Source organism: Schistocerca nitens, chromosome 5 (assembly GCF_023898315.1).
Source record: "Schistocerca nitens isolate TAMUIC-IGC-003100 chromosome 5, iqSchNite1.1, whole genome shotgun sequence".
In the NCBI taxonomy this organism is placed as follows: domain Eukaryota; kingdom Metazoa; phylum Arthropoda; class Insecta; order Orthoptera; family Acrididae; genus Schistocerca; species Schistocerca nitens.
In genome coordinates this window covers 113889140-113916999 of record NC_064618.1, presented here as the reverse complement: position 1 = coordinate 113916999, position 27860 = coordinate 113889140, and positions in this window count along the sequence as shown.

The following is a 27860-nucleotide window of genomic DNA, read 5'->3' as shown; positions in this document are numbered from 1 at the left end:
AAACCTACCCAACCGTAATAGATACAAAGATGCCGTTTTCACAGTGAATACATCACATTTCATGGTTGTGCTATTTTTTATTACAGAGATATGAGGCCTTCTTTGGTGTTTTTAAATGGAACCCTATGTTAAATTTTAGCATAACATGATGGGCTTAAAAAGACGGTTTCAAATATGCGTATATCATAATATTTAGGCGAATAGTTTTTGAGACACAGATATGTTCCCGTATCGAAGCGGCGTTGTCCAATGCGACCTTCCTTGTTGGCCACTGAGGAACTTTACAGGGAAGGCGTTGTTTCCTGCTTATCGACAACGCCGCAAGGTGACGCACGAGGTAGCTGGAGAGAAGGGTATAAGTGTGCTGCTGGGGTAATGAGACATCGCATTTCCGTCACAGTTTCTTGGAGCAAACATGTACACCAATGAAGATAAGTTAGATATGCTTCTAGTGTATGGTGACAGCAGTCGACATGCTGTTAGAGCAATAAAGTGACATGGAGAGCCGTATCCTGATCTTGAGCGCCCTACGTGCCAGCTTATTGCACGTATTTGCAAGAAACTACCTGAATCGGGACCATGGAACGCCATAAAGAGGACAAGGCAGAAAACTGCAACTGGCGAGGTACTTGAAGAGGGCGTTCTAGCGTTGGCGCATAACGACCCTACTGTTTCGTCGCGACGTATCGCTTCGGAACGTGCTGTCCGAGAAGTCTTCTACGCATATTGCACCGGCATAGATTTCACCCGTTTCACCTCTCATTACATCAAGCACTCTCCGGTGTGGATTTCGAACGGCACAAGGAATTTTGCCGATTTGCTCTGCAGCGCCAAGAAGATGATCCACCGGTTTTTCAATGGGTGCTTTTTACTGATGAAGCGACTTTCCCCAACCACGGTAATGAGAATTTGCATAATATGCATTACTGGTCATCAGAGAACCCTAATTGTCTTCGACAGGTGCTGCATCAGCAACCGTGGAGTGTTAACGTGTGGTGCGGCATCATCGGAAACGTCATCGTGGGGCCGTGCGTCATTCCGCGTATACTAAATGGAATTAATTATGCCCAGTTCCTGCAAAACGTTCTGCCCATTTTGCTGGAAGAGGTACAACCAACTACGCGTCCGCGCATGTGGTTCCTGCTCGCTCTTCCCGTGTGGCTACAACGCTGTTAAATGTAAAGTTACCGTATTTTTGGATAGGACGACGTGCTGGAGTGGCCAGCACGGTCTCCTGATCTGACCCCTCTTGATTTTTTTCTGTGGGGAGCAATCAAACATAAAGTGTATGCTCAGCTACCAACTACGCCAGACGATATGAAGCAACATATCATCGAAGCGTGCACTGATACCTCACGTGACACCGTAGTAGCTGTTCACAAATCATTTGAACGACGGCTACCAATGTGCACTGTAGTAGAGGGGAAACATTTTGGGCACATGTTTCAATAAAGTTCTGTATCATGTACAGTATTTATTTTTCATCTTTGTGCGTATTTGTTTCGTATTGTGATCAATAGTAAATATTTTCAAATAAAAAACAAATACATACGAAATAATTGTGACCAAAAAGGGCCTCCTCATTTAAATTGTATTTCTGTTACTTATTAATATCTTGTAGTATTTTCATACTGTATGTTGTCTACTATTGTGGTATCACAGTTGTCAAATAACTGAATATAACTTTCGTGACATCATCCGTTAATGTTTAAGCAAAATATCGCAGTATGTGTTACTATTACAAGGCCTCGGGAGCAGAAAACATTCCATTAGAACTACTGACAGCCTTGCGAGAGCGAGTCCTGACAAAACTCTACCATCTGGTAAGCAAAATGTATGAGACAGGCGTAATGCCCTCAGACTTCAAGAAGAATATAATAATTCCAATCCCAAAGAACGCAGGTGTTGACAGATGTGAAAATTACCAAACTATCAGGTTAATAAGTCACAGCAGCAAAATACTAACGCGAATTCTTCACAGACGAATGGACAAATTGGTAGAAGCCGACCTCGGGGAAGATCAGTTTGGATTCCGTAGAAATGTTGGAACACGTGAGGCGATACTGGCCCTAAGACTTATCTTAGAAGAAAGATTAAGGAAAGGCAAACCTACGTTTCTAGCATTTGTAGACTTAGAGAAAGCTTTTGACAATGTTGACTGGAATACTCTTTCAAATTCTGAAGGGGGCAGGGATAAAATACAGGGAGCGAAAGGCTACTTACAGTTTGTACAGAAAGCAAATGGCAGTTATAAGAGTCGAGAGACATGAAAGGGAAGCAGTGGTTGGGAAGGGAGTGAGACAGGGTTGTAGCCTATCCCCATTGTTATTCAATTTGTATATTGAGCAAGCAGTAAAGGAAACAAAAGAAAATTTCGGAGTAGGTATTATAATCCATGGAGAAGAAACAAAAACTTTGAGGTTCGCCGATGACATTGTAATTCTGTCAGAGACAGCAAAGGACTAGGAAGAGCAGTTGAATGGAATGGACAGTGCCTTGAAAGGAGGGTGTAAGATGAACATCAACAAAAGCAAAACGAGGATAATGGGATGTAGTCGAATTCATTCGGGTGATGCTCAGGGAATTACATTAGGAAATGAGACACTTAAAGTAGTAAAGGAGTTTTGAAATTTGGGGAGCAAATTGACTGATGATGGTTGAAGTCGACAGGATATAAAATGTAGGTTGGAAATGGCAAGGAAAGAGTTTCTGAAGAAGAGAAATTTTTTATCATCGAGTATAGATTTAAGTGTCAGGAAGTCGTTTCTGAAAGTATTTGTGTGGGGTGTAGCCATGTATGGAAGTGAAACATGGACGATAAATAGTTTGGACAAGAAGAGAATAGAAGCTTTAAATGTGGTGCTACAGAAGAATGCTGAAGATTAGGTGGGTATAACTAATGAGGAGGTATTGAATAGAATTGGGGAGAAGAGGAGTTTTTGGCACAACTTGACTAGAAGAAGGGATCGGTTGGTAGGACATGTTCTGAGGTATCAAGGGATCACCAATTTAGTATTGGAGGGCAATGTGGAGAATAGATATCGTAGAGGGAGACCTAGAAATGAATACACTAAGCAGATTCAGAAGGTTGTAGTCTGCAGTACCTACTGGTAGATGAAGCAGCTTGCACAGGATAGAGTAGCATGGAAAGCTACATCAAACCAGTCTTAGGACTGAAGACCACAACAACAACAACATCGTGTTACCATTGTCGGGTAAATGGGCGTGTTTGCGTAAGGATGAACTCGCGACGTTTACCATGTACTCTATACAACAGTAAATGTCGCATTGGACAATGCCGCTTCGTAGGACGAACACGATACGAGAACATACCTGTGTCTCAAAAACTATTCGTCTAAATATTATAATATGCACATATTTGAAATCGTCTTTTTAAGCCCAACATGTTACGCTAAAATTTAACATAGGGTTCCATTTAAAAAAACAAAGATGCTTTCATATATCTGTGATAAAATATAGCACAACCACGAAATGTGATGTATTTAAGTAGCCCCTGTCCCTGCAATTCACTGTCCAAACGGCATCTTTGTATCTATTACGGTTCGGGAAAAACAAGGGGTGTTATGACTTAGCTGCCTGTTTACATGAATAGTCCCACGTCCTACTATTGCCATTACTCACACCCACTAGATAACATTCATGATATCTTACTAAGTCCGACTTGCACAGCATTTAATACTTCTTCCTCTTCTCACTCTTATCACATTCAGCACCATTCTTCCCTTTTTTCCTCTGGTCTGAAGCCATCTCCTTAAGTCTGAACTTTCCTTTCTCCCATCGATATTCTGATTTTTCACACACCTTAAACACCTGTTAACTTAGGTAACTTGTACAATTTTGTATGAATCAGTGTACCTAATTCTCTTCCTTCTGAGAGTATTTATCTTTTAATCTTATCCCTTACCCCTGGCACAACCCGAATGATTGCAAAATTAGTAATTAGGCCACCCTTGCCTTACAAAGTTGGGCACTTTTGACTTCCCTGCCCCATAGTGTTCTATACCTTCGGATATGTTCTATATTAAAGAGTCCTTTGTACTCCTTAGTTTCAAGATCCCTTAAAATGTTACCGTTTCACTTCTAGTATTCCCATGGACTGCAGTTGAGCGATTGACTACAATTATACGACGAACATTTTGGTACATGCTCTTTTTGAAAATAGCTTTCCTTCACATGCCTGGTTACACTATTGTCTGTATGTCTTTTTAAAGTATAGGCCTATAAGCACACAAATTTTGACCAGCATTGTACTATTGCTAGCATATACCCCACCCGATCATGAGCAACGGACCATAAATATCGAGGATGCACTAATCCCAAATATCTTCAGGAATTATGGGGAAAAGCTTAACAACCCCAAAGTGCCTGAGATGTTTGCCTTTTGTGACAGCAAAAGTGCACCAGGTCTGGTCTCTCACTGTTGTGCCCCAGATTTTTACAGAAAAAGAACTTACACAACTGCATCAAGCATATTTATATTGCATATGTTTGTATGCAGAATGGACATTGTCAGCTACTTCACTCATTAATTGTTGAGATATACATTAATTACTCTTTGTTTTTGGTTTGGAAACTGATTGGCTCACCATGTAAAGTACAGTGTTCGATGTCCTCTCTGTTCACTGGCCTTTGGCTGATGAGCCGGTTTTCCCAGCTGCAGTATTTAAACAGTACTGCAGCGACGGTCAGGCTGTCTTCCATTGTGCGTTACTTGTCGCTCCTTATATGAAACAAAAAATATAATTATTTTAGTTCGAAGAGGGAATATGACTTATAAATTCAATGTAGATAGTACCTCTGTAGATGTGTAAAAATCACAAGTTTTCTGAGAATGAGTACTGATTCTCAGCTTAACTAGTACAAACACGCAAAGATCCTAGTAAAATCAGTGAGTGACTGCCAGGTCTTGGTCACATGTTACTTGCATATAGGCTATATTCTTGGACATGGTATTTTGGGGAAGAAATGCACAAAGTAAGAACAAAGTTTTCAGCTCACAAAAGGGCTAAAACAGTAACCAGAAATTGTAATTTGGCTCATTGTAATGATCTGTTCCAAGCAGTAACGATTTTGGCCAAATTGAGTATATTTACATCAGTTATGCACTTAAAAACAACCTTGGTAATTTAAGTTTGACTCCATTTGCAAACACCTGCTCAACCACCACAGTGTTACTGTAAACAAGAGAAACGGCAGCATCCGTTGTAAGAGGTGTCAAATCATTTATTACAGCATATCGATTTCACCCACTGTAATAAAGGCACATATTATAGCCTCAACGTGGCATCAATGCAGAACACATGGCAGCTAACTAACAAAAAATTTTAATATTCAGCTATGGTCTTCTGTATGACGCCATACCCTCCATGAACCATGGACCTTTCCGATTGTGGGACGGCTTGCGTGCCTCAGCGATTCAGATAGCCGTACCGTAGGTGCAACCACAATGAAGGGGTATCAGTTGACAGGCCAGACGAATGTGTGGTATCTGAAGAGGGGCAGGAGCCTTTTTAGTAGTTGCAAGGGCTACAGTCTGGATGATTGACTGATCTGGCCTTGTAACACTAACCAAAACGGCCTTGCTGTGCTGGGACTGCGAAAAGCTTAAAGCGAGGGGAAACTGCAGCCGTAATTTTTCCCAACGGCATGGAGTTTACTGTATGGTTAAATGATGATGACGTCCTCTTGCATAAAATATTCCAGAGGTAAAATAATGCTCCATTCGAAACTCTGGGTGGGGATTACTCAGGAGGACGTCGTTCTCAGGAGAAAGGGAACTGATGTTCTTTAGAAAATTTAAAAAGGGAGATGAATAGGATAAAAATACATATAGTGGGAATTAGTGAAGCTCGGTGTCAGGAGGAACAAGACCTCCGGTCAAGTGAATACTGGGTTATAAATACAAAATCAAATAGGGTAATGTAGAAGGAGGTTTGATAAAGAATAAAAATATAGGAGTGCGAGTAAGCTACTACAAGTGCATAGTGAATGCATTATTGTGGAAAAGATAGACACTAAGACCACGCCTACAACAGTAGTAGAAGTTTATATTCCAAATAGCTCGGCAGGTGACGAAGAGATTGATGAAATGTATGGTGTGATAAAAGAAATTATTCAGATACAGAAGGGAGACGAAAATTTAATAGTCATGGGTGAATGGAATTAGATAGTGCAAAAAGGAAGACAAGGAAACGTAGTCGGTGAATATGGAATGAGGGAAAGAAATAAAAGAGCCAGCCAAGTCATAGAATTTTGCACAGAGCATAACTTAAGCATAGCTAACACTTGGTTCAAGAATTTTAAACGAAGGTTGTATACATGGAAAAGGCCAGGAGATATTTGAAGGCTTCAGATAGGTTATATAATGGTAAGACAGAGATTTAGGAACAAGGTTTTAATGTTTAAGACATTTCAAGGGTCAGATGTGGTCTCTGACCACAATCTATTGGTTATGAACTGTTATTAAAACTGAAGAAACTGCAAAGGGGTGGAAATTTTAGGATGTGGGACCTGAATAAAGTGACAAAAGAGGAGGATGTAGAGAGTTTCATGGAGAGCATTAGGGAACGATTGACAGGAACGGGTGAAGGAAATAGAGTAGACGAAGAATGGGTAACTTTGAGGGATGAAATAGTGAAGTCAGCAGAGGTTCAAGTAGGTAAAAAGGCGAGGGCTAGTAGGAATTCCTGGGTAACAGAAGAAATATTGAATTTAATTGATGAAAGCGGAAAATATAAAAATGCAGTAAATGAAGCAGGCAAAAAGGAATACAAACGTCTCAAAAATGACATCGACAGATAGTGCAAAATGGCTAAGCAGGGATGGCGAGAAGACAAATGTAAGGATGTGGAGGCATATCTCACTAGGGGTAAGATAGATACGGCCTACAGGAAAATTAAAGAGACCTTCGGAGAAAAGAGAACCACTTGTATTAATATCAAGAGATCAGATGGAGACCCAGTTCCAAGCAAAGAAAGGAAAGCCGAAAGGTGCAAGTACTATATAGAGGGTCTGTACAAGGGTTATGTACTTGAGGACAATATTATGGAAATGGAAGAGGCTGTAATTTAAGATGAAATGGGAAATATGATAATGCGTGAAGGGTTTGACAGAGCACTGAAAGACCTAAGTCGAACAAGGCCCTGGGGGTAGACAACATTCCATTAGACCTACTGACAGCCTTGGGAGAGCCAGCCCTGTCAAAACTCTACCATCTGGTTAGCAAGAAATATGAGACAGGCGAAATACCCCCAGACTTCAAGAATAACATAATAATTCCAATACCATATAAAGCAGGTGTTGACAGTGTTGAAAATTACCGAACTACCAGTTTAATAATTCATGGCTGCAAAATACTAATGCGAATTTCTTACAGAAGAATGGAGAAACTGGTAGAAGCCGACCTCAGGGAAGATCAGTTGAATTCCATAGAAATGTTGGAACACGTGAGGTAATACTGAACCTGAGACTTATCTTAGAAGATAGATTAAGGAAAGGCAAACCTACGTTTGTAGCATATTTCGACTTAGAGAAAGCTTTTGACAATGTTCACTGGAATACTCCCTCTCAAACTCTAAATGTGGCAGGGGTAAAATACAGGGAGCAAAAGGCTACTTACAATTTGTACAAAAAGCAGATGGCAGTTATAAGAATCTAAGGGTATGATAGGGTAGCAGTAGCTGAGAAGGTAGTGAGACAGGGTTTTAGCCCATCCCCAATGTTGTTCAATCTGTATACTGAGGAAGAAGTAAAGGGAACAAAAGAAAAATTCGGAGTAGGAATTAAAATACGTGGAGAAGAATAAAAAAGCTTTGAGGTTCGCTGATGACTTTGTAATTCTTTCAGAGACAGCAAAGGACCTGGAAGAGCAGTTGAACGGAATGGACAGTGTCTTGAAACACAAGGAAAACAAAGATAATGGAATGTAATCGAAGTAAGTCGGGCGATGCTGAGGGAATTAGATTAGGAAATGAGACACTTACAGCAGTAGATGAGTTTTGCTATTTGGGGAGTAAAATAACTGATGATGGTCGAAGTAGACAGGATATAAAATGTAGACAGGCAATGGCAAGGCAAGCCTTTCTGAAGAAGAGAAATTTATTTAAAATCGAGTATAGATTTAAGTGTCAGGAAGTCGTTTCTGAAAGTATTTGTATGGAGTGTAGCCATTCATGGAAGTGAAGCATCGAAGACAAATAGTTTGGACAAAAAGAGAGCAGAAGCTTTCGAAATGTGGCGCTGCAGACGAATGCTGACGATTAGATGGGTAGATCATGTAACTAATGAGGAGGTACTAAACAGAATTGTGGAGATGAGGAGTTTGTGACACAACTTGACTGGAAGATGGATCTTTTGATAGGACATGTTCTGAAGCATCAAGGGATCACCAGTTTAGTATTGGAGGGCAGCGTGGATTGTAAAAATCTTGGAGGAAAATCGTAGAGGGACACCAAGAGATGAATACACTAAGCTGATTCAGAGGCATGTACGGAGCAGCAGGTACTGCAAGATGAATCTTGTACTGGATGGAATAGCATGGAGAGCTGCATCAAACCAGTCTCTGGACTGAAGACCACAATAACAACAACATGACGCCATATTGATTTTTTAGTATTTGCTTTATTACACGAGACTTCAAGACTTCAATATTTGCACTGAAGCAGGTCACACAGTGACTCAAATCGATTTTCCGTAATAAATGATTTCAAGCCTCTTACGGCTAATGCTGACTTTCTTCTTGTTTGCAACCTTGATAATTACTGTACACACAACTCTGTAACCTGTTTCCGGTGAGTTACTCATATCTGTTAAATTGTTGTTAGAATCATATTATAATGAAAGAATGGAACAATAATAGAAATATTATTGAACCTATATTTTAAGTAAGTGGAGAATCACACTTTCTATTTCAAGTGTAAAATGTTTAATGAAAATCCTCAGTCTTTGTACAGTATGTGTAACTGAAAAGAGTTAGTTCAGTAAAATTTTTGTAGATGATGTATTAAACTCAAATACATGTGAAGTAGTTACCAATGAATTAAAATTGTTTGTGAAATACATAAACCAATGAGAAAACATCTTAAAAGAAGAAATATAGTTTCTCTAGGTGTCGACGATTTATGGCAGGTAGATGTAGTAGAAATTAATTCAGGTATTTTGAAATTAATTTCAAAAATAAATAAATTATAAAAGTATTGATTGGCTGTTATAGATTTTTTTCAAAATTTGTTTGGTTTTACCAGGTAGGGATAAAACATTTAAGAATGTGGTATATTCATTTGAAAAAATATTCAGTGAACGATGCAGTCCAAAAAATTTAAAAGATTTCTATAATACCGGATTTCAAGATTTAATGATAGTACATTATTAATCATTATTGAACTTTTACAGAAATAAAAGCATATGATGTTGAAAATTTTAACAGAATACTTAAAGAAAAGATGTGAGAAAAATTTTCTCTCCAAGGTTCTGATTTCCAAATTAGTTGATGAATATAATAACACAACACAGTAGAATCAAGAGCCGGGTAAATCAGGCAGATTTTTTATGCTACAGGGAGAGACTCACATATGTCTCCATGGATGAAAATTTGGGAATCCAGTCACACAACCTCTCTCCCACGATCCGTCAGTGGCTGTTGAAAGAACACTGGGCTATTCTGCGCCTTCGTGAGGAAGTTGTATTGCACTTGGACTTTCTGCTAGAGCAACTGAACTCAGAACCAAAAAAATCTTAGACACAAAAGAATTAAAAAGAAAGTGTTAAATTGTAGAGGCCCATGCTAAGAGTCATCATAAATCGTACAGTCTACTTACATAGATACCTGCACGAATCTGGATGTTAACATCGTGAATGTGACCGCTTGTAGGACTAATTGTGCCACCTCGTTATTTCCGATCACACGCCAACGAAACATGTAAAATAATGCAGTCCTCATATTATGTCATGTAAGACACTGATCTTGGCTGTACAGATGTCTCTGTCTAATGCTGATGTAAGAAATTATTTCCCCCTCACAATTTCCCTCGCTTCCCGAAATAATCGTCGCTTATTCATTATTCACTTGGACCTTACAGTACTAAATATTAATTACTAAGTCAACCACAATTCGATGTTGTTGGCCAAATCATCGACACTGCGGGTGGTATTGGTGAGGTTGGATGGTAGTGGGAGGTAGACTCCCATGTTTTGAGGATAATGTAGTAGAAATGGAGCTTATTTCTCCAAACCTACGCCCTAACGGGCACAGACATGCTGGAATCTGCGGCGGCAAAGGAACATCGCAGCTAGACTGAGGGGCACTATGCCCGAAAAAGTGGGGGAAGCTGGGTAACACTTCCGGTCATAAGCAAATCTGGTAGGCAAGGAAGCAGCCCACAAGTACTTGTCTGTCCTCGCCTGTCCACTCTGCGTCCCCACGGGACCATTTCCGGCCCATGCATTGGCTGTTGGAGGGGAACTCCGTGCGTTACTGGCTCAGCAGTACTCGCATAAAAACACCCTATGATCAGAAACGTTTGCTCTGGCAACGCTGCCTTCGTGAACCGAGTGTGGGTAGCAGAGTACCTGGCAGCATCCGTATAGCACCGCCCCAGGCTAAGCGACAGTTCTAACACAACAGGTGGTTCCAGATGAATTAAAGACAAATTAGCCAAATTCCAAAAAAACTTGAGTCCTTTCATCAATCACTCATTTTGACTGCTCACAATGTACACTATCAGACCAGCAAAGGCAGCACTGCAGCTGTGTTGTGTCACTGTTGGTAATAGTGACTATTGATGTTGTTTGGCTTCCGTCGTTCACAAATACGTATAATTGGACTGAATATCACAGCGAAAATTGCACATACTCGTAAAATTAGGTCATCATTTTGTCTATAATCAGAAACAGAAGTATGTGTTTTTCCTGACATAGTGCGTGAAACGGTACACATCATGAGGAATTTCTTTGTGGATCCAGGCCATCTTTACATCACAAAGGAAATGGAAAATATCTTCGAGAGAGGCATCCTCATAGTGGAGTTGAGTGTTGTGAAATCCTTAGTCATATCTGCGGGATAATCACAGGATGAATAGGGAAATGAGAGTCGCATCGGCTGTAACATTCGACATCTAGTTCTCTTGTTTGTCATGTAATAGAGATGAATCTCCACGAAACCCACACAATAGGGGAAATCTGAAACCATTTTAGTTAATATCCTTTTATATCCGGAACACTATGTCTTCTCATCATCACCTACACAAGAGAAGTGAATTTGTGATCCTGATGTTTAAAGACGTCCCAACTTTGGGATTTTTGTGTTGATTCTGGGATTTACAACTGTCTACCACGTGCGAGGAATGTCGATAATCATTATTCTGTACCGAGAGGACAAATTATTTTGTTCCATCTGCAGTAGGAGTGTTCTTGCAAAGCTTCCAATCATACGCTACCTGATGAAAAGTATCGGTTCTATGTAACACAGAATTGACCGCTAGATGTCTCGAGTAGCGGAACTGCCAGTACAAAAGAAGTCAGGGAGTGCTGTTGCGTCAGTGGCGAAGCAGTAACAGTAGAATGGCTCAGCCAGGAGAGGTCAGTGACACCGAACGTGGACTAGTCACTAGTTGTCACATTAGTAGAAAATCCATCACTGACATTTCTACCATTCTAACGATGCCCAAGTAGACGGCGATTAGATTCTGGAGTGTAAGCACAACAAAAATGATGTAACAACCGCAGCTAACCCAATACTAAGTAGATCTCATGTACTGAAATACAGGTACTCTCGAGCACGACGGATGGGGGTTATAAATAATCGAACTAAATCATCTGGAGGGGTCACTTGTGGATTCCATAGCTACCAGCTGACCATCTAGCACGATCCTCCACGGCAGACCGTCAGTGCACAGTATTAATTCGTTTTTGGTTCATCACCTGCGACCAGCTTTGCGAAAGAAGCACGACAATGCCCAGGCGAATGCAGCGCAAGCTGTGGCTGCTCTGTTCCGTCGATGGGACTGGGAAGTACTGTACCTTTTGTATCCCGCCTGGGAGGCGGTGCGTGGGTAGTAATGGGAAAAGGTAATACAAGCCGGTACTGCAAGAACATGGTTTACTGGTGCAATAACAAGGTGATAAACGATTACATAACTTTGTACGTAGGTGCGATGCTGAAGCGAAGTGTCCTGGCTGGCTGCACCTGATCAAATGGGAAAAATCTGTAGCGGAGTTCGTAGACCTCGACAGCATCGCCTAGAGGGCACTGTCGTCGTCGGTGTCTCTCGTAGTGCCAACCTAGCATCGCTGATCTACGTTGTCGCATCGTAGCTATCGATTCCACAACACCATCCCCCATACTCCCCTAACTAAAGTCCTTGTGACTTTGAATTGATTCCGAAGATGAAGAAACCACTTCGTGGCTTTCGCTTCAGAACTGTTCCAGAGATTCGACAGGCAATAGACCGCTGTATTCGCACCATCAATAGAACAGGCTGTGCTAACGGTATATTACGCCTCCCACATCGCTGGCAACGGGTTCTACACAACGCTGGTGACTACTTTGAAGGACATTAACACGTGCAAACATGTAACTCTTTCGTGTCAGTTGTGAATAAATGATTGCCACTATTTAAGTTCCAACCCCCGTATATGTAGTCAATGCTAGGTGATGCTTGAAACGGTGCAATGTGTGATACCACTGAACAGTGGATGACTGGAAACGAGTGCTTTGGGGTTATGAATCACACCATAACATGTGGCAATGCAGTAGAGGGATTATTGTGTGGCGGATGCTGGGAGAATGAACGATACCTGTCGACACGTGTAGTGGCCAGAGTGAAGTAGAAAGGAGGTGGTACTAGGGTATGGGTGTGTTACACGTGGGTAGGTTGTAGTAACCTTATTGCGCTTCAGGAAACGTTAAATGCAAGGACATGAATACATTTTAGTCCAATGTGTACTATGTACAGTAGAGAAACCCTTCAGAGGTGATGGTTCTTTGTGTCTGCATTATAATGCACCCAGCCATATATTAATATTTGCCAGTTAATCGTTTGAGGGCAACAACATTACAGAAATCGATTGTCCTGCGCAGATTCCGGACCTGAACCCAATGGAACACCACTGGGGTGAGTTAGAAGGTAGGCTTCGTTCCACACCTTAGTATTCAACATGACTACCCTCCAAGATTTCAGCTCCTGAGGAAGAATGGTCTTCCATTCCTTGACACACATTCACACACTTGATCAAAAGTACCCCCAACAGAGTTCCATCCACTATAAAAGACAAGGTATGGATGCATCTCATATTAATGTCCACTGATAGGGGTATGGCAACTTCTGACCAGATAGCGTAAATAAATCAACTTTAGACGAACTTAAGATGAATTCGAGGCTCGTCTCGGTCAAGCGCGATGGTGTCTTACATCAGAACCGTTTTAAGACAGGCGATTTCTAAACATAAATCAACTATTATTCCCTATCACAGAATAAAATTTTCTCTATTTTATTAGTATTTATTGAAAAACTGTGGATTTAATGGCCACAATTCATTCGAATAACAGGAACAAAGACGGAGACCATTCTACCAAATTATAGAACTTCTTTGGAAGTAGTAAAATAGATAATACTAAAGTGTATCAACGTGTAACAATTCAATGATATTACTATCATCATCATCATCATCATCATCAAGACTGATTATGCCTTCCAGCGTTCAGTCTGGAGCATAGCCCCCCTTATAAAATTCCTCCATGATCCCCTATTCAGTGCTAACATTGGTGCCTCTTCTGATGTTAAACCTATTACTTCAAAACCAGTCTTAACCGAATCCAGGTACCTGTTCCTTGGTCTGCCCCGACTCCTACCCTCTACTGCTGGACCCATGACTTTCTTGGGTAAACTTGCTTCTGCCATGCGTGTAACATGACCTCACCATCTAAGCCTGTTCGCCCTGACAGCTACATGTATAGAGTTCATTCCCAGTTTTTCTTTGATTTCCTCATTGTGAACACCCTTCTGTCATTGTTCCCATCTACTAGTACCTGCAATCATCCTAGCTACTTTCATATCCGTAACCTCAACCTTGTTGATAAGGTAACCTGAATCCACCCAGCTTTCGCTTCCATACAACAAAGTTGGTCGAAAGATTGAACGATGCACAGATAACTTAGTCTTGGTACTGACTTCCTTCTTGCAGAAGAGAGTAGATCGTAGCTGAGCGCTCACTGCGTTAGCTTTGCTACACCTCGCTTCCAGTTATTTCACTATGTTGCCATCCTCTGAGAATATGCATCCTAAGTACTTGAAACCGTCCACCTGTGCTAACTTTGTTCCTCCTATTTGGCACTCAATCCGTTTATATTTCTTTCCCACTGATATTACTTTCGTTTTGGAGATGCTAATCTTCATACCATAGTCCTTACATTTCTGATCTAGCTCTGAAATGTTACTTTGCAATCTTTGAATCGACTCTGCCATCACAACTAAGTCATCCGCATATGCAAGACTGCTTATTTTGTGTTCACCTATCTTAATCTCACCCAGCCAGTCTATTGTTTTCAACATATGATCCATAAATAATATGAACAACAGTGGAGACAGGTTGCAGCATTGTATTACCCCTGAAACTACTCTGTACCATGAACTCAATTTACCGTCAACTGTAACTGCTGCCTGACTACCCATGTAAAGACCATTAATTGCTTGCAAAAGTTTGCCTCCTATTCCATAATCTCGTAGAACAGACATTAACTTCCTACTAGGAACCCGGTCATATGCCTTTTCTAGATCTATAAAGCATAGATACAATTCCCTGTTCCACTCATAACACTTCTCCATTATTTGCCGTAAGGTAAAGATCTGGTCCTGACAACCTCTAAGAGGCCTAAACCCACACTGATTTTCATCCAATTGGTCCTCAACTAATACTCGCACTTTCCTTTCAATAATACCTGCGAAGATTTTAGCCACAACGCTGATTAAAGAGATACCGCTGTAGTTGTTACAATCTTTTCTGTTTCCATGATTAAATATTGGTGTGATTACTGCTTTTGTACAGTCTGATGGAACCTGTCCGGACTCCCAGGTCAATTCAATTATCCTGTGTAGCCATTTAAGACCTGACATTCCACTGTATTTGATGAGATCCGACTTAATTTCATCCACCCCAGCTGCTTTTTTGCACTGCAATCTATTGACCATTTTCTCCACTCCCTCAAATGTGATCCTATTTCCATCATCATTGCTATCCCATTCTGCCTTGAAATCTGAAACAATACTGATCGTATTTTCACCTACATTGAGCAACTCTTCAAAATATTCCCTCCATCTGCCCAAGGCATCCACGGGATCCACCAGCAGTTTTCCTGACCTGTACAAAATACTTGTCATTTCCTTCTTAGCTCCCTTTCGAAGACTGCTAACTACACTCCAGAATGGTTTCCCAGCAGCTTGACCCATAGTCTCCAACCTGTTTCCAAAGTCTTCCCAAGATTTCTTCTTGGATGCTGCAATTATCTGTTTGGCTTTGTTTCTTTCTCCAACATAACTTTCTCTGTCTACCTGAGTTCTAGTACGTAGCCATTTTTGATACGCCTTCGTTTTCCTTTTACAGGCTGCCTTGACTGTGTCATTTCACCAAGCTGTTTGCTTCATCCTACCTTTACACACTACTGTTCCAAGAAATTCTGTAGCCTAGTACTGCGTCCCTGTACCTTGTCTATTCCTTTTCCAATGACTGTAATTGACTACATTCAACTAAATGGTACCCTTCTGAGATCGCTATTATGTACTTGTGCTTTGATTTCCTTATCCTGAAGTTTCTCCACTTTTATCCTCCTACATATGGACGTGGCCTCCTGCACTTTCGGCCTCACAATCCCAATTTCACTGCAGATTAAATAATGATCAGTGTCATCAAAGAATCCCCTAAATACACGTGTGTCCCTCACAGCCTTCCTGAATTCCTGATCTGTTATTATATAGTCAATGACAGATCTGGTTCCCCTGCCTTCCCAAGTATACCGGTGAATGTTCTTATGTTTAAAAAAGGAGTTTCTGATTACTAAGACCATATTGGCACAGAAATCCAAGAGTTGTTTCCCGTTCCTGTTGGCCTCCATATCCTCCCCAAATTTACCCATAACCTTTTCAAACCCTTCTGTTCGGTTCCCAATCCTGGCGTTGAAATCACCCATGAGCAGAACACTGTCCTTGTCCTTTACTCTAACAACTACATCACTGAGTGCCTCATAAAAACTATCCATCTTATCTTGATCTGTCCCTTCACAATGCTAATATACTGACACAATCCTAATTTTCTTGCTAGACACTGTCATATCTATCCTCATCAGTCGTTCGTTTACATACCTTATTGAAACTACGCTGGGTTCCATTTCTTTCCTGATGTAAAGCCCTACACCCCATTGTGCTATTCCTGCTTTGACTCCTGACAGGTAGACCTTGTATTCTCCCACTTCCTCTTCTTTCTCACCCCTTACCCGAATGTCACTAACAGCTAAAACGTCCAGCCCCATCTTACCTGCAGCCTCTGCCAGCTCTACCTTCTTCCCAAAGTAGCCCCCATTGATATTCATTGCTCCCCATCTCATTACCGTTTGTTTGCCAAGTAGTATCTTAGGAGTCCCTGGTATTTCAGTTAGAGGTGGTACTCCGTCACCTCAAAAGGTCCGAGGCATTTTGCTCTGATTGTTGCCAGCATCATATTTAAAGTACCAGGGAAGCAGGTTGCTAGCCTTACTTGCCCCGAGTCCCATTGGGTTTTACCCCTAACGGCTGGGGGACTAACCGGTGGATTTGGTAGTCTTTGCCGTATGAGCACAAAGGAGGCCACGACTGAGAAATGTCCGAGATGCCCAGCCTTATTTGAAGGTAACTGGTATCCCGACTGTCGGGACCTCTTACTTGTCCACTCATACGTTGCCCGTGGTTCATGAACTAGGACATAACTTTCGGTGAAGAGAAAGGAGAACGACTCTATCAAGACATAAATTTATCGAACAAATATATCAGTGACGCCGGGAACAGAGCATGGTGGCTGACTGCTGTTGGATGTTAAAAACAGAAAATCCCCAACTCCATAGCAGGAAAAGTACCAGAAAGAAGTTTAGAAGGAAAAAGGAAACTTTACTACAGACACTTTTAATAGTGTTCTAATGAGAAGCGTAATCAACTTTTCTTATTCTACATTAAAGATTAATATATCTGTAATGTTGTTTAAAAACATTGTACATAAATAATACTGTTATAAAAGGGCCTTTTTAGGATTTTTCCGAGAAGTTTTAGCTCTTTTTGTAGACAAAACTTGCATGGTAGGAAAAACCAATATCATTTCTGAAAACAGCGCTAGAAAGTACATAAAAATCACTTATCAAAATTAAAGTAATTTTCAAAAATATTTTTTTTTCTTTTTTCAGAAAGTGATACTCACTGATGGAAAAAATTGCAACACCAAGAAAATAAATAGAATAATGAAATTTCGGGAATACATTTGTCTAGGTAAAATGTTTCAGTCACCCCTTCTTTCTAACTGTGTAGTGTTAAGATCGATAACATTTTATGTTATCCATGTATGGCTGATTTTGTTTTAATGGAAATATCAAAGAAGTTAGGGTAGTATCGAACACATAGACGGTCTTCAGATAATAATTTTTCTTCTAGAGGCTCTTTTGGAAAATTTTTGACATTAATCAATAGTTTCCATCATAACTTGGTAAAGTTATAAAGTCAATGTAATAAAAAAACTTCATTGATTTGTTTATACTTTTTAAAGCCATGGCATTCTGATTGATTAAATCTTTGAAGGTTCGTAGTGGGCATGAATTTAAATGTGTAAAAAAATTATTTTTATTCTATTAATTATTTAATTTTACTGTGAACTGCTGTAAATATTAAACTAAGTTCAGTTGGTTAAACTATTAAGTATTCCTGTCACAAAAAAGTTGTCTCAGATAATCAAGAAATCTTAATAAAGCTATTATATTAAAGTTTTTATCAGAAACTCCAAAATAAAAATATTGGTTCCACATTCGGTGAAATACTTCACACACCCATAGGTGACAGTGTTCAGAACTGTCTAGAAAGAACAGACATGGATCCAAATTTGGCCATGAATGAAGTCTTCTTCGTGATTCAAAAACAGACAGCCAAAGTTGCCTCTAAAATAGATGTGTATTCAGTCAGTGGCCGTTTTGGGCTATGTCCATTCTCCAAAACTGACTAAATGAAGAATCTTTTTGTAGATCATAATCTAAAATGCGTTACTGTCTCACATTCCCCAAAACGCTGGAGTTGTGAAAGTCTTTGTATAACATATCTTTCCTTGTTGCAAGATAAATGGGTGATAAATAATTTTTTTAATGTGAAATTTGCTGAGAATGATTAGAAATTTGCCTCTCTAAAGACACATTACAAATGTGGTGGCACACTGTGGTTAATAATTTATTACACATCACTTTACGTTTAATATTTTCAGAATACTCAATTAGTTTAGTTTTTAATTTCCATGCAATTGGGGTTATATGCCTTCGACGTATCAGGCCCTCGTGGCTATTGTGTATCAACGTTGTCTGTCCTCTCATTGATCATAAAAAGTGGTAATGAATACTTGGCTGGTCTTCGTTCACACAGATCTGCAATTTGAACAAGTGGACAATAAGGTACATAAATGACAGGCACGATGGAGCAGTGGGTCGCTTTGCCTTAAAAACATTGAGCACAATTTCCCTATACATCTATCTGAAGAAGTACATCACAACAGAAGGAAGTCTCCACTGTCTTGAAAATCGTTTTTTTTTAAGAAAAGGTAACTGCTTTTTCCATTGAGATCTGTTTAACCTCTCATGTACATTGCCTCGGAATTTTGATAACAAATGTTAACTAAGCATTTCCTTTTGTAATATAAGAATTTGTGAAATTTTGAAAATTCTTTGTATAAAAAAAATTTTTACAGTATAAGTTTTTTATGAACATTTCATTCGTCTTAGAGTACTGTTCCCTCTTCATCACTGAATGCTCTGTACATACAAAAACACCCGTGTTGTCACCTGTTTGTTTTCCGATCAATTTTAAATCTATTACCAAATATGCTTCTACAAGCGTAATGTTTCTTGCCCACTTTCCTGTTATATCAAGAAGTATTTTTCTATGACTTGTTTCATATCATTTTATTTCAATTTATCTCGTGACATCTATACGAATATATTTGGTTCAAGTGGCTCTGAGCACTATGAGACTTAACATCTGTGGTCATCAGTCCCCTAGAACTTTGTACTACTTAAACCTAACTAACCTAAGCACATCACATACATCCATGCCTGAGGCAGGAGTCTAACCTGTGAGGGTAGCAGTAATGCAGTTCCGGACTGAAGCGCGTAGAACGGCACGTCCACCACGGCAGGCGAATATATTTGCTTGTTGAAGAAAAATACACTAAAAATTAAGTTAATTTGACATTTGTTTTGTCCAGTATAGCATGAAACTGTTTAATCAGCTCTAACTCGAATGTACTTCTGGGGTAGTTCAACATGTCCGTTGCTATTACATTGGCTAGACATTGACAACTCAAAATATAAAGAACACTGCCAGTTTTATCTAAAGGTACAGGAAATATGTAATATTACTTTCTTATAAACAAAAACTAACAACCGAAAGTTAAGTTCATGAATCGAAAGAGCCCATAATCCCCTGTTCTTTATATTCAAAATATTGTGGGCAGCCTTGTCCCTCCTTAGTTCGCACCATGCTGACACGTTAGGTGGTTCAGTTCGTTCTAGACTTTAGAAACAGCTCTTTCCCACTATGGTCCATGGTCCTGGTATTTCTCTATGTTATGAGCAAATGAATTAAGAAGTGCTCCCTGTTTTTGTGTCCTGTTAGTCCAATCAATTCGTATGGATGATGACACTAACTCTTTGCACTCTTAATATAGAATGCCAGGCGTTATGACGATCAGAGCCATTCTGACTTATAACACATCAGCTATCCACAGCCAACAGCAGAGACTGTAGTAAGTTTTAAGGCCTGCACCTTCCTGTCATAAAAAGTTTGAGCTTGCTGGATTACTGTAAGTCATGAATATTCCTGGAGATTCAAGTACAGTTTCGGTGTTCCCTAAAAGGTTTCGTTATCTACGTATACTTTTCCCCATAAGCAAATTCGTTCCATACTTGTTCGTATTTTATCAGTTCCCCTAGTGGGGCTGAATCGCTGACGAATAACGACTCACCTTGTGCCAAACAGAGAACGTAATATACGTTAATGTGTGAGTTATACATTTCAAAGAACTGTTATAACATTGAATCTCATTTCGCCTCTGCATCCTGTAAATAAAAACATGGTTTCATGGAATCAGAGATCTTTATGCAACCGTCTGATTCTGAAAACTGTATTTGCATCAGACGAAAGCAATGAAATATTTTGCATGAGGATGACAGATATTCACACAACGGATAAAGAAATTAAATTTGTTGCTTTCAGTAAATTGCTTACTCACCAATACCAATATGCAGCCCATTGGTTCATGGGTGAGAAAATGCTTCCAGAATTTCAGTTTTTAGTATTGTCTTATGTTAATATTTTTTATTTTGTTTTTGGGTGGTAACCCTCAGCTACAGCTTTCAGATCCCACTTTACATGGTGCATGGAACCAGCGTAGCCTTTTGAATTACTGGAAATTTGGGGAACACGGCAAAATTCAGCATACATACCTGTCATATATTAACATCAGCGCTGCTAATTATACTGATCCTTTAAAATCTGGACGATATTAAAAAGAAAAAGGAAACTGCCCCCTAAAACTGAAATTGGTGAAGGAACGTATTACTGGGTTACTGAGAGAAGAAAACACAAATCAGTTACCACTGACTGGTGTTCTACTCGAGATCCTTGTGTTTTATAAAGGTTGTTCTACAGAAATTCCACCAGGTCTGTTCTTTTAAATATTTCATCTATTGCTTCCGGTTTTGAGCATCACTCATTTTCAAACAGTACTTGTATATAATAAAGTGGTTATCAATGCTTATTTGTAAATGTGAGGGACTCTCAACAATTAAAGAGAAAAATTGATGTAGAAATGAACAGTTTGGAGGAAAAGTTTTGAAGCTTCAAGGCTTTAGGTTGGCATCACTGGTATGCGTCGAGAACAGCTGATGGAAACAACATGGTTTCATAGAATCAGAGATGTTTATGTAGCCGTCTGATTCTAAAAACAGTATTTGTAGCAGACGAAAACAATGAAATATTTTGCATGAGGATGACAGATATGCACACAAGTAATAAATATAATCTCAATACCGCATTTAACGATGGCGTGTCCGCTTGAAGTTTCCACAGCATTTGAACAACATTCAGTTAGCATTTTCTTAATTTCTGAAGGGCTAAAAACTTTTCTCGAACGATTGATCAGTGCAGCGAAAGTTTATGAAGCGCAGAAATTTTTATACGTTGGTGCAACAGTTCAAAAATAGTCAAACCTTATTGACCAACGATCAACGTCCTGGATGACGACCTGAAGTGTCAACTACTTCGCTTAAAACCCACGTCGACGACCTTATTTGGGAAGGCAGATGCGTTACAGTTGAACATATAACAAAAGCAGTAGCACTAAGAGCACAATTCGTGACTATATTAGTAACAAGCTGTAGTACAGCATAACAAGTCCGAAGTGGGTCTCAAAAGAGATGACTCATCAACACAAGGAAACAACACTTGAAGTGCGTAAAGACTTGAAAGAACGTTATGAAAGGAAAATTGAACAGGATTTCAACGGGTGGTGAGACTTGGATTCAGCATTTTGAGCCAGAGCACAAGAAATAAAGCAAGGGATGGAAGCACACCAACTCAACCTTCCGAAGGAAATTTGGAATGCAAGCATAAGCATGAAAAGACATGTTGAATATCGTTTGAGATGCCCAAGGTCTCATTAGTTTTGATTGTTTAGATGATTACAATAAACAGTGACAATACTCAGACACGCTGATAAATAAAGCCAGCAATGAGTGAAACACGTCGTCGATAAAAAATGAGATGATACTGCTACACGACATAGTTCGCCCTCACAGCGCCCACCTTACCCAAGAAACTATTGGAAAGAAATGGATTGGGCGACACTACCTCCTCCTCCCTACCTTTCGGGTTTTCGTTAGCTTGGTCCACTCAAGGAGGTCTTACGTTAAAGGAAATGCAGCAAGATCGAGGTCAAAGAATGTGGGGGAAAGGGGCTCAAGAAACAAGACAATGCCATCTTTGAATTAGGTTTAGAAAAATTATTTCACGTTTGGGAGAAATGTGTTTGTATTAGCGAGTAATACTGTATACTGAGAAGTAGTAATATTCTCTTTTTGTAAAGATAAACAGATTTCTTCCGTATCAGTTTGTCTCTTTACTGAACGTCCTTCTTATTTACGCACTCCCCCTTCACCCCCCGCACACACACACACACACACACACACACACACACACACACACACACACACACACACACACGCATACGCACACACATACACATAAAATCACACACACTCACAAAAAATACGAAATATTTTTTGTATTATAATTTTTTACTTACGCAATAAGATCATAAATGTTATTTTTTAAATGTGATGCACGTTTGTCCTGTTGTATTTATGGATGTTCGTCATATTATTATTCTCTTCTCAGGTTTTTTTGCAATGAAATTTTGTTTCTTCGATCAAAATCTATTTATATTGTAAAAAAATAAGATTGAGTTACTTTGTGATTATCTGCCCCTAATAAAAGTATTGTTGAAGTTCTTAATATATAATTTTTATTCCTCATTTCAGATAGATCATTGACAAAGTTATTTGGATTTTTGATAAATTGGTGTAAATTTCTATTTTTAATAAGATGCTTATATAGCTGCATCTTTCTCCCCTGTGAAGAACGGAAAGATTGTATCACACTTGGTCTAGCGAGAGGGTCTTTGGTTAGTAATCGAAATTTCCTCGGTTGCCATATCGAAACCCACCACTGCTTAAACTTTGATCAATAACCAGCAATAGTTGCAGAAGACTTCTGGCATAAGAAGTGACCCTCATTCTGCCAAGGGCCTTGTTAAAGAGGGATGAGGAGAGGACAGGGGTTCAGGGCACTCTCTCGTTCTAGAGACCGTAGAACAATCAGCAATGATCAACAGCTTGAGGATGCAGAAGGCAATGGAAAACTTGAGGACGCAGATGGCAATGGTAACCACTGCATTAAGGACACATTACGTGTATTAGCAGAACATGTGGCCTATAATTAAAAAAGTGTTATGATAATTTCTCCAGTCGCAAAACTTTTGGAGGAGGGGTAGACTCCCAAGGAGGAGGTGACCATGAGAAAGAGACTGAATAATCAATGAAAGCATAACGTTCTAATAGTCGCAGCATGGAATGTCAGATACTTGATCGAAGTAGGGAAACTAGAAGATCAGCAAAGCTAAATTCAGAGGCTCAGTCTAGATTCCGTAAGGGTATGTGAAGTGAAATGGAAAGAAGACAAGAATTTCTAGTCAGTCGAGTTATGAATAGAAATGTAGGGAAAGAGTTTGCCACTGATAACAGTTCAGTGGTAGGGTTATTGATATCAGAATCGACAGCAAACCGAACCTTACAACGATAGTTCAAGTATACATGCCGACGTCGCAATCTGAATATGAAGAGACAGAGAAAGTATGTGGGGATACTAAAAGGGTAATACAGTATGTAAAGAGAGATAAAAATCTAATAGTCATGGGGGACTGGAATGCAGTTTTAGGGGAAGGAGTCGAAGAATAGGTTACGGGAGAATATGGGCTTGGACTAGGAATGATGGAGGAGAAGACTAATTTAGTTCTGTAACAAATTTCAGGTAGAATAGCGAATACTCTCTTCAAGACTCACAAGAGGAGAAGGTATACATGGAAAGATTTCAGTTAGCGTACATCATGGTCAGACAGAGATTCCGAAAACAGATGCTGGATTGGATTGTAAGGTGTACCCAGGAGCAGGTATAGAATGAGATCACAATGTAGTATTGACGGAGAGCAGGATGAAGTTTAAGACATTAGTCATGAAGAATCAATACGCAAAGAAGTGGGATACGGAAGTACAAAGGAATGAGGAGATACTTAAACTTCTGTAATGATATAGATAGAGCAATAAGGTGTAGCTCATTAGCCGGTACAGTTTAAGAGGAATGGACATCTCTAAAAACGGACATCACAGAAGTTGGAAAGAAAAACATAGGAACAAAGAAGGTAGCTGAGAAGAAACCACGGATAAAGAGAAGAAATACTTCAGTGGATAGATGAAAGGAAGAAGTACAAAACTGATCCAAGAAACTAAAAAATACAGAAATACAAGGAGCTGAGAAATGAAATAAATAGTAAGTGCAGGGAAGCTAAAACAAAATGATTGAATAAAAAAAGTAAATAAATCAAGAAAGAAATGATAGTCGGAAGGAATGACTCAGTGTATAGGCAACTGAAAACCAATTTCGGTGCCATTAAAATCAAGGGTGCTAACATAAAGAGCTAAACGTGAATCCCACTGCCAAATGCGGAGAAGAGAACGTATAGGTGGGAAGAATACATTGATAGCCTCTATGAAGGAGAAGATTTGTCTGATAAGTTAGGAGAATTAAGAGTCTATTTAGAAGAGGTGGAGGATCCAGTATTAGAATCATAATTTTAAAAAATCTTTGGAGGACATAAGGTCAAATAAGGCACAAGGGATAGATTACATTCCAGCAGAACTTCTAAAATCATTGGTGGAATTGGCAACAAAACGACTATTAATGTTCGTGTGCAGAATCTATGAGTCTGCTGACATACCATCTGACTTCTAGAAAAATATCGTCAACGTAGTTCGGAGGACTGCAAGAGCTGACAAGTGCGAGAATTATAGCACAAACAGTTTAACATGTCATACATTCAAGCTGCTGATAAGAATAATATATCGAAGAATGGAAAAGAAAATTGAGGATGTGTTAGATGACGAACAGTTGGGTTTTAGGAAAGGTAAAGGCACCAGGGACGCTGTTCTGAGATTGTGGTTGATAATGAAAGCAAGACTAAAGAAACTCAAAAGCGTTCGATAGTGTAAAACGGTGCAAGATGTTCGAAATTCTGGGGATAACAGGGGTAAGCTTTGGGGAGAGACAGACGTGTAATATAGAATATGTACAAGAGCCAAGTTTGAATAATAAGAGTGGACGATCAAGAACGAAGTGTTCGGATTAAAAAGGGTGTAAGACACCGGTGTAATATTTTACACCTATTTTTCAATCTGTACATCGAAGAAGCAATGATGGAAATAAAAGAAACGTTCAGGAAGGGAATAAAATTCAAGCTGAAGGGATATCAGTGATACTATTCGCTGATAAAATTGCTATCCTGAGTGAATGTGAAGAAGAATTTCATGCTCTGTTGGATGGAATGAACAATCTAATCAGTACAGAATATGGTTTGGATGATTTACATTTTGACTAGCCGTTTCAAATTACCTGCTCACTTGAAAACGCATTTTATCTAATCAACAACACAGTTCATAGTCTATAGGATCTGTTATCCAACATCGCTTGAAAAATCGATGCAGCGCTCAAAATTGCAGATTCATTCTCCATACATTGCTGCTGGCAATCGGACTTTGGATACGAAGGTTCTTTTAGAGTACAGTGTCCTTGTCACCAGTCTCGAAGTTTAATACGAAAGGGCTGCTGATGGTTTAATAAAAACTCTACGTTTCTCCGCTTCAGCTCCAAGTCTTTAGTTATTTGCTGTCTTATGTTGGTAATTTTGGGAAGAGGAATTTTAGAAGGAGATAAGTTAATTTTCGTACGATACGTACGTCTTCCATCACGTACACTCCGAAAGCCATTGCGCAGTGCATGGCGGAGACAGCTGTGAATCAAGTGAGCTATTTTCTCTGTCTTTCTTCATCGCTAATTGAACGGGAGAAAAATGACTGCCTGTTTGCCTCTGTAACAACCTAATCTCTCTTATTTTACGTATTATCCTTACCTCCACTTCAGAATACCAGCACCAGTCTGATGTGATCCCTTGAATGAAGTGACTTAGCCATCCAAGTACTCTACATGAAAATACCAACTCTAGTTTCTATTGCTTGCTGTCGGACTAAGAGTAGCCACTACACGTACATTTTGATTTACTCGTTCTATGATTTCGAAGTGTGCCTTTCAGCTCAGTAGTTCTGAAGTCAGAATCTGTTTTTTTTTTTTTTTATCATGTGTAAGATTTTCTGCACTGTGGTCAGCTATAGGCAACCCAGTCATCTACAAGATACATTTTCACTATGGTTGGTGACCTACCAGGTCGTTTAAAGACGCAATGTCGTCGGTCCTACCACCTGAAACACAAGCGAGGCCCATCACACTGCAGAAACTCACTGACTACCCCAGCTGACAGCCCCTGCACTATGAGGATCTCTGTAGCCTGTAGTATGATGCAGCGGTAAACGACCCTTGGAAATTCGAGATCTCAGCCCAGCTTCTAGTAACGTTGTTACGGACGGTTCGTGGTGCGCTTCTGCCTATATCATTTGCCCACATTCCAACTTTGGTTATCCGTGTACTCATCAAACCCAGTTGCACAATCCAACTATCTCGTGATGTAGTTCCTCTGGAAGAACCATCTTGCCACTCTGTTGTCTGGAGTCCATCTCATCACCACCCGTTATTACACTGCAGTCAACCGTGTGAGCGATCTGCCGGTGTACTGTACATGATGTAATGATCGTCCTTTGTCAAACTCTGAAAGCTTGTGATAAGCTGGACGGGCACGTCCTCTAAGCACGTGATGTCGTTATCTCCTATAGAGATCCAGTTGCGTTAGATATACCCAAGAGCCATCATTTAGCGGCAGCATTAATCATGTATAGCAAAGACTTTTCTCTGTCCTGAGAGTACTGAAAATAAGCTCGCGTAAGAATAAAATTTTAATCAACATACCCTACAGACATGGACATACTGAATACCACTTTGGTAGCATTTAGTCAAGGTGATAGTGCCGTGACACTTTCCAGTCCGTCAGTGTTTGGTGTAGAGACATTACAAAAGATGTTGTGATCAAAGTAGACGGATGTGTCGATAACTTAACGGGAATGCAACCGGGTGACGCCGTTGACAACCACCGATTTCTCTACAGGAGCCATTCGTTTTCAGGAGTGAATGGGCAGGGGGTGCTCCTGTTGAAATATCGGCGGTTGTCAACGATGTCAGCCGGCTACATTATTTCAACATCATATACGTCTGGAGAAACTAAGGTCTCACAGTGTAGACAGAACTGTTCTATAAACGCAAACTAAACTGACGCGTTCACCTTACGTAAAGTAAACTGCCTACATTCTTCTTTGATAGAACTGTGGCACAAGATGAAACTTACCGTAGTAACTAATTTTCTCATAAACTCAAACAGTGCTTTTTAACTAGTCCAAATATAACAGAAACTGCCCTTGTGTGGAAGGGACGTTGTTTAAATTTGGCACTTCTCTTCTTACAGGTACTACTCATTGTCCTGAGGCGTAGACGTCTAGAAGACGGTCTGCTTTATTAGCATGGCACTTGCAAGAGCATTCTACTATACAGATTTAGGAATACGTTATTTCTCAGCACTGATCTAATAAGTTCAAGCTTTCTTAATGTGTATATGTTTCTTTAAGGATGTTCCGTTCTCAAATTCCTCTAAGAAACATAAAAGCTTTTGCAAATACATCATAAATTAGTTCGAAGATCGTTGACTGTATCAAACTGTGCAAATAAAACTGATTAATAAGCTGTTTTTCTTCTTCTCTGTTATTCAAATACCTTCATCCGGGCAAGTGGAGTTAATTACGTATAACA